Source organism: Ambystoma mexicanum, chromosome 12 (genome assembly GCF_040938575.1).
Source record: "Ambystoma mexicanum isolate Mex_15411 chromosome 12, UKY_AmexF1_1, whole genome shotgun sequence".
In the NCBI taxonomy this organism is placed as follows: Eukaryota; Metazoa; Chordata; class Amphibia; order Caudata; family Ambystomatidae; genus Ambystoma; species Ambystoma mexicanum.
Genome location: NC_090936.1, coordinates 313,183,251 through 313,195,865, shown reverse-complemented (window position 1 = coordinate 313,195,865; position 12,615 = coordinate 313,183,251).

Sequence of the window (12,615 nt, the reverse complement as noted above, 5' to 3'; positions counted from 1 at the left end):
ATTGACGTCGAATTAGAGTATCACATCTGCTCCTAACCCAAACCTAAACGCAGCCTGATTCTTGGAGTAAAGCAATTGCATACAGCTTCATTTTCTTTAATGCAGTATATTTCTGAACCGATAGGAAGAGCATGCAACACTGGGCAACTGTCCCCTGATTGTTCCTGAAGCCAGCTTGGAGGTTGCTGATTATGGCATTAGAATCCACTCAGTTTTGTAGATGGTTCAAAATGACTTTCCCAACGATTTTGTCAGCGCTGTCCAGCAGTGATATAGGGCAATAAATAGCTGCTAAGTCCCTTCTGCCTTTTTTATATATCGTGTGATTACGGCTTTTTGCCAGGAGGTTGGCATTATCCCTGACTGTGCTACAGCATTAAAGATCTTACACAGGCCAGGTATCCAAACATCCTCTTTATCCTTGTAAAAATCAATAGACACCAGGTCCGGCCCAGCTGCCTTCCCTCCTTTTTGGGTCCTTAATGCTGTCTCCACCTCTTGCATAAAAAAGACTGAATTTCTACTGACCATTGCTGTGATATTTCCTGTTCAAAACCATCATATAAGCAAAGTATGCCAGCCAGGATTCACTTGGGATACAGCTAGGTAGTGTCTAAACCCTCTTCAGATTTGGGTCCACAATGAGTTTCCAGAATAAGACATGTACCCTGTCCTCAAGGCCTTTAGAGAGAATTTCCCACTGATTTAAAGCATATTCTCATATTTTCTTTATTGCTGTAAGCTTTTTGTATTCTGCCCTGAATATTCTGAGATTGGCTTTATCTATCTTGGAGCCATATCTGACAGAAGCCTCTATTTTCTTTTGAGCTTCTCTGCATTCACCATCATACCAACAGCCTTTTTTTAATGTCCTTTTCTTTATTTTGCCTGTGCCAGTTGAGAAAAATGGGACCAAATTCTAGTTCAAGCATTCAAACTCTTGCACGGTGTCTTTGGTGGAGGTCCCCTCCCTACATATAACACCTAGATTGTCCTAGATTGCACCGTAAATAGAAGGTTTTGCTATGTTTTCAATTATTTTAGTCCACTTTAGAGTTTTATGGGCATGTCTGAAATCAAGATTATATGTAGGATGGAGTTTGGCTGGTGACACAATGCTCCCATTCCTGGTGGATAGAGGAGTTCACCAGGGGTGCCCATTGGCCCCCTCTTATTTCCCATCTATATAAACACGATCGTAGAAGAGCTGTGTCTTAACAATTTACATTTTTTGTGGCTGGGGAATGATAGATTCCTAGCATTATTTTTTGTGGATGACGCCATTCTCCTTTCTAAAACCCCTTCTGGTCTAAAACTGTGTCTGTCCTGCTTTCACAAGAAATGCATTGAGCTGAGTCTTGAACTAAATGTTGGAAAACCAAAGGCTATGGTCCCCCCAAGAATTTCCCAAGGAAACTGTTATCGGTTATAATGGGAGGGACAAAGCTTGAAGAAGTCTCCTGGTTTGACTACTACGTTTCGCTTCCAATGGTGGTTGGGTTCTCCACGTGAACAAAAGAGATGGGTGTCCCCTTCATCGCTGACAAGGGGGAAGACTAGCTCAAAATTCAAAAGAAAAATGTGTCAAGCGGAACTCCACAACAAATTTAATTAATATAGAACGGACTTCAAATGAACAGCTGGATGAAGGCAAAATCAGAAAAAAACTAGAAACATATATTCAATGTAACAGATTTTATTAATGTCAAGTAGATAAAACATATTAAATCAACAAATTCAGCCCATAATTCAAATCAGGCTTTCATGATTGAAATGAAGTGCAGAAGGATAAAGTGCTATTGCATACCTCATGTGACCACGATGTCTGGTCCACACTGAGTGCCAGGAACCGAGGGGACAGAACTTCCACCAAGTGAAGGGGATCACGTGGGGGAAGGCTGGCAATCCCGATTCCACCACAAATAAGACTCCACAAACAAGCATGAATAATAAACAATCAATTGTTCATGATCTCAAGTTGAGGCGCGTCTTCTTCAGGACAAAGCACTCCGATGTACTGAAGGCCACAGAACTCATCTAGAGCATGGCAAATTCCACTCATGTACAGCTCAATTTTTAAAACAAACACACTTCTTAAATTTTATAACAATTAAGAAATTTGTATTTTTGAAGTTTCTATAAGAAAAATAAAAAAAAGGAAAAGGAGAAAAAGAAACAGAAAAACAACAATGTGTTAAAAAACTCTCCAAAAGAGCCTAACTAACAGCACGTTTCATAACCGAGGTTCAGTAAAATATATGGTGGTGGGGAGAACAATAAATACCACGTTCTCAACCTTGATGTGGGACTTCAGCAATACGATTGCTTCCATATGTCGAGTCAAACACACAGCGAACAGACCTAAATAAATTAGTCTGGGGAGACAAAACAAGGACAAAAGGTGAACTGGGGTAAGAGGCAAATCAGCTACTACCCAAGGGGCGCAAGCCTTGAATGACCTACTCAAAAAATAGACAGAGATAGATGCAGTATGCAGCTCACCTGTCTAGAAGAGTTGGAAGGCTCTAAGACTTGTAAAGAGGTAACGTGGTCCATGCGCCATGCCGTGAATGGAAGATTGTGCATATCGAATTCAAGGAGCACGGCACTTGCCGGCAAACAGCACCATTTGTACATGCTAAGGAAGACAAAATTGTAAATACAAAGTGAAGACTTCCTGAAAATGTAAAATGGGAAGTGCTTGCAATCAATACAGTGCCTGTTGCACATGTACGCTGGAAGAAGCTCTAAACTTATCCTATAACACTATAATGCTGTCAGGCGTTTCCGCCATAAACAGATTCAATAAGAATATAGTGCAGAACAAGTACAGGCATCCAGAGTATTGATCCGGTGGAAAAACATAAGCAGGCATGTCGCACTCTGTGCTAATAAATGTTTCACAATGCTGCGGACAATGCAACTACGGCATGTCTCTGCAAATAAATAAACAGTGAACCATGCCATGGTTTGGCTGATTAATCAACATGGATTGAAACTCTGCTGCTTAAATCTGGTCGGCCCGCATTAGCCCACTCACAACTTTTTATCGGCTAAAGGTGTGCATGCTGAAAAGTGGTCTAATGATTCCAATGTCAGTAGAGAGAAAAGAATATAGAGCGCTATAGTTACAACTTACTGTGAACGCAGGGGTGCTTCTACGTAAAAGACGAATGACAATCCGTGGCCCGACTGGCAAAGTGAACTAAATGTGCTTTGGTGCTTAGGAACACATTCAAATAGCCGGAGGAGGGCTAACGTGCGGATGTAAAACATCACGCACGTAACCTTTGACTTAAAGAGGAAGAACATAGCGGTGCAGTAGATTTTTTTTCTAAAACCATTGTCAGACTCTACAGCTACTTACCTAGTTGATACCACGGATGCTATTTCATATTAGGAAGGTTTACCATTTAATCCTGTCATCAACTTGCTTATCACACTGGATGTTGAATCCTTGTACTGTAACATCCCACAGTTTGTGTCCCTTCCGATTATGAAAGCATTCTTAAATTCAAGGTGCGATCCCCCAACTAATTCCTAGTGAATTTCTAACCAAACTCCTTGAAATAGCACTGACCAAGAACTATTTTCGCTTTAAGAAATCTTTTTTCTTACAGATTAAGGGCACCGCCACGGGAGCTGCATTTGCCCAGAACTATGCCACCCTGTATATGTGGGCTTTTGAAAACGTATTTTTGGGATAATTCCAACCTCTTCAAGCAATCTTTCACATTTTATAAAAGGTATATAGATGACATTATCATCATTTGGGACAAAACCAAAGGTGACCATGAGGAATTTCTTTAATGGATCAATGCTTTGAACGTCCATTTACGGTTCACCATGGCAGCCAACAATCAGTCTATACCTTTTCTAGACCTTCTAGTCAAAGCTAAAGAGGGTCATATTGTGGGAGACCTTTATCGTAAGACAACCGACAGGAATACCATTCTCCACTTTGATAGCTTCCACCCTCAGTCTTTACGTGTCAGTACCCCGTATGGCCAATTTTTGAGAACCAGACGGAACTGTACGGACAGGGGGGATTTTTCCACTCAAGCAGACATAATACATAAAGAATTACGCAACATCTGGTACCCGCTCCATGTCCTTAGACAATCCTGTAAGAGGGCCAGGAACCAGCATCGTGATATCCTATTGACTAAAAAAAAAACAAGGATAATGCACCCAATCCATGCCTGGTATGTGCCATGACTTTTACTACACATCATGCTGCCATCAAAAAAGCTTTTGGAAAACACTGGCCTTTGCTGCAACTGTACAATCCCACCTTGGAACCTCCAATGTATGCTTTTAAAAAATGCAAAAACCTTAAAAATGATTATCTTAAGCTGACAGAGCACGAGTCAAACAAGGGCCTACAACTATTTCTGGCCTTTGGGGCTCAAAAAAGATCTGTGGACACTTTCCATGTGGCTACTGTTGCCAGTGCGAATCCACTACAGCATGCAGCATGGTCACCATCAATAAGAGACCCTGGGCCCTTAAAGATCACAAGATCATGACATCACAAAGATCAGGCGAGTCTTGCCTATAGACCCTCTAGTGAAACCAGGACAAGTGGGGGATGAATTATATCTTCCCTTGAAAAACACTGGGGCCAGAGCAAGGAATACCACAGGAAATATCATTGAGATATACATGCTCCAGGAGGTCCCCAACATAGGTGAAGATAGTATAAATCCTGGGAGAGAGGTTGAGAAGGGTGAAATGGTCACACCCAAAAGTATTAAGGGTAGTCAATAGAGAACAAGGGAACGTGTAACAATGAGATTTCTCCCATGGTGCCATTTTCAAACAGATATGACCCTCTCTCTAACATGGGGGATGCGATAATACACTCCAAAACTCCAAAAACAGTTGCAGTCTGTGGCACAATAGAGTTTTGATTCTCCAGGTCAAGACTTGATTAAGGCACAAAAGGATGATCTTATTCTAGGCCCATTTCACAACCATTTGCTATATGCAGAATAAAATCCTCTGAATGAAGAGGACTGCAAAGGGAAAGAGGAATTGAGGGTGTTATTAAAAAAAGAAAAAGAGAATTAGGTTGCAAGATGAACTGATGATTAGAGAATCAGTGACAGGCCACTGTAAGGAATTCATGGTGGGAACAGTAAAGACAGAGGATGTACATGATTTTACGGAAATGAAACGTTTGACTCCCAAAAGTCAGTTTGTTTGTTGTTGTTTTTTGTTCAATTTTCCCCAAATAGATATGTGGGGGGAGACACCCCACAACCCCCAACCTTACCCCTATACATTTTTTATTCACTTTACCCCATATATATATATATATATATATATATATATATATATATATATATATATATATATATATATATATATATATATATATATTACATGTAGATATGGTTAAGTTGGTGTTTCCATAGGAAGAGCACTTTTTGGGTGGCTTATAACTTCGCTCCCTCTGGACGAATCCTCACCAAACTTTGCAAAAAAATTATATGGCCCACTCTGAATTTTTTCTGCAAAGTTTGGAGAGGTTTGGTCCGGGGGGGCAAAGTTATGGGGGGGGTCCCAAAACGTTTTTTTTTTCCTATAGACATAATGGGAAAAAACTTTGCGCACGGCTACAGCCGAACCGCTGGACGGATTTACGTCCAGAAAGCGTGCTTTTGCAAATTTGGTGTAAATCAGTCCAATAGTTTTTTGAAAAATGACCAAAATGTAAGGCAAAAAAATTAGTGATATTTGTGTTCGCTTCGCGGACAGACGTCCCTGTTCGCTCCGCGGACAGCACCCCTATTGGCCCATGGGCTTGCGTCATGTCCGCGGACATGCGACGTGTTCGCTGATTGGGCGGTGTGGTGCATGATGCGCGTCAGATTTTCTGTCGCGCCCGCCATCTTGCATTCGCCGCCGACCTCGGACAGCGCGGTGAAACTTGAATTAAAAATTTTATTTAGTGGCGTGTGTTGGTGTGTAAGAGTGTTTGGGGAGGGTGGGGGAGTATGAGATAGGTTGAATGTTGTATTTTTTGTATCTGCTAGACGCTTTTGTTGTGTTTGATTTGTCTGCGGACAACACGGCTGTTCTGAAATGTTCGTAAATAAACAGAATGGCCCTCATTACGACCCTGGCGGAAATCGAAAAACAATGGCGGAAATGCAATACCGCCATCGAATAGCGCTCGGTGCGATCATGACCCGTCACCGTAAAGTACGATGCCATTAGCGACACCGTAGTGAACGCCAACGCTAACTGCACCAAGTACGCGCACGCGCGCCATGCCAAACCGTAAACACCACCATGGCGCAACGGTACGCGAATTCTGACCCTAGCGGACATGCACCTAACGCCATCAAGCATGGTGGAAAGTACCATTCCGCCATGGTGAGAAGTACGGCATCGCGAACCAACCGTAAACGGCCCTACTGAGTGCCTGTACACCACTCCCTGGCCACATTGCACAACTCCCCGTAGGTGCAATGAAGTCACACAATGCAACCAGTGAAATGTACAAGTCATCCATGCCTGCCAACGAACAAATGAATCTAGGGGCTCCAAGTGCCTTGTGAGTGGCCATCCATATTTGCCATGGCACCATTGCCGCACTGATGCAGCACAGGCATGTGAAGGGTCAAGTCCAGCAACATGAACAGAAAAATGAGACAAACAAAAACAGGCCCCCCCATCGACTGACACCAGTGTAAGGCAACATACAAAGCAGTATCCTGAGTGAGACTGCACCAGCCCTGTACTCCTGCCAGTAAACAAACCAGCCATCAGCATAAGCATGCACCACACAAGTTGGCAGAGTGACTGAGCAGCCAGGCTCATCTCAAGAGGGGCCAATGGGAGCTGCAGGGCACAGATGGCACCAATACAGAAGCCATTCAAATGGACATGACCTCAGTCTCCCTCCAAGAAACGCACGCAAACACAGGCACCTGTGACCAGCCATATTCTGATAATCACATCATTCCACCAATCCACCTGGCAGACCTGCATCTGTTACACAAAAGCTAATCCCCCTCCCATGAGCATGACATCATTGTTAGGCAGAAACCTGTGCAGTTCCCTTGGGGAACACTGCAAAAGATTTAAGACTACAGGTATAGCAGTAAACCCACTTGGTAGCAGTCTGCACCACCCAGATTTACCTGGTAGCTGTGGCTGAGCAGTCAGACTTCCCTCAAGAAGAGTTAGGCAGTATGCAAAGTATACACAATATGTACTCAGGCACAATAGCACAAGCAAACACTGACCAGAGCTTGGTTTCAAAAGTATATAGTTATTTATTTTTAAGAACACACAAATTGAAAACACTCTAGCAAAATATAATAAAACACTCCAAACACAGTTATATGGAAAGCAGTCCCAATCCTTATTCCTATCTAGACAACTCTAGGTTAACACCACATAATTAAAACAGAGGTGAGCGCTTAACGTTAGATGACACTCTAGTAGGTTAAAGAAGGGAGGGAAAAAGAGCAGAATTAGGATAAACACACCACTCTAAGGTCAAGAACACTTTTGGTAAGCTCAAAGAAGCACAAAGTCACAGGTGAGCAAAAGTCACTAAGCAGGGCCCACTCTTAGAGCAGACAGAGCGAAAACGTGCCCAAGATCACACAGTTGGTAGGGATTCAGAGTCTTGCAAAAGAGTTCGGAAAAGAGTTAGAGAGGCTCAGAAAGTTTAGCCAAAGTGTCCGAGGCAATCCCAGGATCGAAAGCCGAGGGCTAAAACTACCTCGTACAGTCGGTGGCAAGGGAAGCCAGGCCGAACACGGTACCTTAACGGAAAGGATCCTCCAGTGGGGGGCAGTTGTTCCAGGCAGTGGCAGCAAGGCTCGACGTCGGTCAGGGGAGAAGAAGATCTCGCTGAAGAGCAGAAGAAGAAGGTCGTTGCACTGCCCGGGAAGAAACCAGCCGCGGAGTCCTCCGGTTAAAGGGTTGTACCGACTTTCGCGGTTGGGGTAAAAGTGGTGGGGTTCCGGTTGCCGGGGTGCTTGGCACTGGCAAGGCGGCCACGGGATACCTCGAAGAACGGAAAGAAGGTGAAAACTGGTTGTCCCCACCAGTCAAGGGAAGGAGCCACTCCGTTAAGAGTTCTCCTCGGTCGTCGGGAAAAGTGGTGAGATGGTTCAGCAGGGCTCCACCGGCGGTGTCGTAGTAGCAGATCAGCTCAGCTCGTCCCTCGTTGGATTCTTAGGTCCTGTGGCGACTTCTGAAGTTCCAGTCCCCAAAGCCCTGCTTTTATGCAGCAAACCCCCATTCACCCAGCCTAGCTGTCACTCAACCATGCTAAGTGGTGAGCCGGCCGGCTCACCACTTGGGCCAATCAGGACGGAGTGCGACTTGAGTTACCTAGGTAACTCAGTCCAGGGTGCCTAGATCCCCCTCCACCCCTCCTAAGTACCCCAGACAGAGTGGCACCACTTTGGAGGGCTTCTGTGGAGAAGCCCGCCAAAAGTGGGACAAAGGGCTCCACTTTGGGTCAGAGTTACAGAGGCGAACGCCAACGCCATTTTAGTATCAAGTTTTGGCAAAAAATCCCAACCGGAGTTATAATAATAAATATATAAACCGGCGGTATGTTTAAGGCTACCGTAAATAAATAATTAAATGTGTTAGCCTAAAACAATGGGAAATCCCATTGAATATAAAAAGTAGTTTCCACTGCCACCAGCCAAAACTCGATCAGGGGGGACGGAGACGTGCCCCCGCGACTAACAGACCCTGGGGCAATCGAATTGCCCCAGCCAGTACGTCCACAATATGATGGTTTGTACTGGTTCTGTTCAGGATTTAAGACTAGTAAAGTCTTTGGTGACTTTACATGCCCTGGGAGACAGTAGTCAGTCCCAGGGTATGGAGTCTATGTTGGGGAGTCCCTAGGACACCCCTGGGTTACGGCACAGAGGGTGCTGTGTAACCCACATCCAAAAAATACATGAGGCCCTATGGAGTAAAAGACCCCATAGCCCATTCAACACAAGGTTTAACCAAGAAAACACACTTCAACATGCCCAAGAGTGAGGGTAAAAGAGTCTCACTCTTGGCAGGAGAAAAAAAATAAACCCCAGAAATCCAGCAAAGCTGCTGGGGGACTCACTAGGTAGGGAAATTCAGCCTAAACAGAGAATTCTCCCTAACACTCGCCCCCCCCAGACTAAGGGACAGGAGGATTTAATCCACTCCTGGATGAACCTCATACCTCTAGTCGATGATATACATCCTAGAGAGTCCATCAGCATTTTGATGGCGACACCCTGACCTGTGCTCAATGGTGAAATCAAACCCTTGCAGGCAGATTGACCATCTCAATAGTTTTGGATTTTCCCCTTTCATTTGCATTAACCATCTCAAGAGTTGGTGGTCAGTCTGAATAACAAAAGTAGAACCATACAAGTATGGCCTAAACTTCTTCAGTGCCCACACAATAGCAAAGCATTCTCTTTCGATAGTTGCCCACCTTGTCTCAGGATCCTTCAGTTTCCTACTGATGAAGCAAATGGGGTGCTCCCTACCCTTCTCATCCAGTTGGCTTAGAACTGCACCTATACCTACATTGGAAGCATCAGTTTGTACAATGAAAGTTTGGTGGTAGTCAGGAGCTCTTAACACTGGAGCTTGGCAAAGAGCTCTCTTCAGTTTTTCAAAGGCCTGCTTGCACTCCTCATTCCATTTTACCTTTTTAGGGAATTTGGGAGAGGAGATTACATTCAGTGGAGAAGCTATGGTCCCATAGTTCTCAATGAAATTCCTGTAATACCCAGTGAGGCCTAGGAAAGCTCTCACTTGGGTTTGAGTAGTTGGTGTTGTCCAATTTTGCACAGCTTCAATCTTGCTGAGCAAAGGCCTTATTTCTCCACCTCCTACCTCATGTCCAAGGTAGACCATCTTACTTTGACCAATCTGGCACTTACTGGCTTTGATTGTCAAATGGGCCTGTTCAAGGGCCTGCAACACATGTCCTAGGTGGTTCACATGCTCCTCCCAGGAGTGGCTGAAGACTGCAATGTCATCCAAGTATGCCATGCAGAAATCTTCCATCCCAGCTAGAACTTGGTTCACCATCCTTTGGAATGTGGCAGGTGCATTTTTTAGTCCAAAAGGCATGACCTTAAACTGGTACAAGCCAACTGGGGTTGAAAATGCAGTTTTCTCCTTGGCATGGTCTGTCAGGGCTATTTGCCAATAGCCTGACGTCAGGTCAAAGGTGCTGAGGAACTTGGCTGCACCAAGTTTATCCACCAACTCATCTGTCCTGGGCAAAGGGTGGGCATCAGTCTTGGTGACTGCATTTAGAGCTCTATAGTCCACACAGAATCTCAAGTCTTTGGATCCTGCCTTTGGTACTAACACAACTGGGCTAGACCATGGACTAGTAGAGGGCTCTATTACCCCGAGATCAAGCATCTTCTTGACCTCTCCTTTGATGTGGGTTCTGATATGTTCTGACATTCTGTATCCTCTGCTTTTGACTGGCAGACAGTCACCAGTGAGTATCTCATGCTGGCCCCAAGGGGTCAAGCCTGGTGACAGTGAGAACAGGGAGGCAAACTGATTTAACATAGATTTGCACTCCTCTTGTTGCTCAGGTGTCAGGTCTGAAGAGAGATTGACTCCTTCAACTTTTTCATCTAAAGGCACACCTCTGAGGAGATCAGGGAGAGATTCACTCTCTTCTTCCTCTGCAGCTGAAGCTAGAAGCAAGGCTCCTACATCAGGTCTGGAGATGTATGCTTTTAGTCGGTTGGTGTGGAAGACTCTAGGAGCTTCCCTGGGTCTGCCCAGATCCACCAGATAGTTGACCTCTCCAAGTTTTCCCACAATCTTGAAGGGTCCCATCCATTTGTCTTGCAAGGCCCTCTGCCTTGTTGGGAGCATAACTAGAACTAGCTGGTCTTGAGTAAACTCAACCATGTTAGCCTTCTGGTCGTGCCAATGTTTGACCAGAGCTTGACCAGCTTTCAAGTTGTCACATGCTTCTGCCATCATGTGTGACATTCTCCTCCGGAGACCTATCACATAGTCAGTCACTCGGACTGGCTTGAGGGGAGGAGCACCTTCCAATCCCTCCTTAATCAGGGCCAATGGACCTCTGACTGGATGGCCATAGAGAAGCTCAAAGGGAGAATAACCTACTCCCTCCTGAGGGACTTCTCTATAAGCAAAGAGAAGGCATGGCAGTAGAAGGTCCCACTTTTTCTTAAGGGGTTCTTCTAAAGCACCTATCATGCTCTTCATGGTTCTGTTAAACCTTTCAACCAACCCGTTTGTCTGAGGGTGGTATGTGGTTGAGAACTTGTAGGTAACTCCACAGGTTTTCCACATGGCTTTCATGTAGTGGGACATAAAGTTTGACCCCCTGTCAGAGATTACCTCCTTAGGAAACCCAACCCTGGTAAAAATACCAAGGAGGGCCTTAGCCACAGCCGGAGCTGTAACAGTCCTCATAGGAATTGCCTCAGGGTACCTAGTAGCATGGTCTACTACAACAAGGATAAACCTGTTGCCTGAGGAGGTTGGGGGATCAAGGGGACCAACAATGTCAATCCCTACCCTCTCAAATGGGACTCCCACAACTGGGAGAGGCACTAAAGGTGCCACATTCTTGGAACCAACCTTACCAGAAGTCTGGCAGGTGTGGCAGCTCTTACAATATCTGTCTACTTCAGCCCCCATCTTTGGCCAATAAAAGTAGAGAGAGAGCCTTTCCTTGGTCTTCTTGAAACTCAAGTGACCAGCCAAAGGTATCTCATGGGCTAGTTGTAAGAACTGTTGTCTGTTCTCTTGTGGGACTACAAGGCGTTTGTAGTCTCCAGGTTCAGACTCAGTTGGTTCACTGTAGAAGAGGCCATCTTCCCAGTGTAACCTATACTTCCCAGGCTCTTGCCCATCAGCCTGAGAAGCTGCCTGGTGGCGGAGACCTTCCAGAGTTGGACATTCTCTTTGCCCCTTACGAAAAGCTGCCCTGCTAGGCCCACCTTCTGCCAGTAAAGAATGCAGCTCAGGATGATCCTCAGGGTCCAAATCTCCAATAAGGTTTGGGCCTCCTTCTAGCTCTTCCTCAGAGTCTAGCTCAACCACACAGGGTTGTACCTCCCTTTCAGCCTCAGCTGGAGGTGGAGTTACAGGTGTAACTTTGGACAACCTAGGGGAAGTCCTTGTTGGAAGCACTGGAGTGCTTGCTGCTGGCTTTTTCCTAGGAGTCTTGGGTTGCCCCTTTGCTCCTGATCTGGTAGTTACTGCAGTAAGTTGCTCCAGTGGGAGAGGAGTGATTTCTGTCATCATCTCCTGAGATAACCCTCGCAGGGTTTTCTCTCTTGCAGGTTTTGTGAGCTCCTGTAACCTTTTGCTAGGTGGTCTGGGGGTATGTGACACAACTCCAAGAGCCTTGAGGTCATTACCCAACAGAACCCTACCTGGCACTTCACATTGTACACTGACAGGTATTTTTACAGCCATATCATTACATTGGATGAGAACTGGTAACTGGGGACACATCTGCACAGGCCCACCAGCTAACTTGGTGAGGCATTTGGGTGCCTTAGCAACATCCTCTGCCTTGAAAAATGATTCATCCACCACAGTTATGCTGGCTCCAGTGTCCCT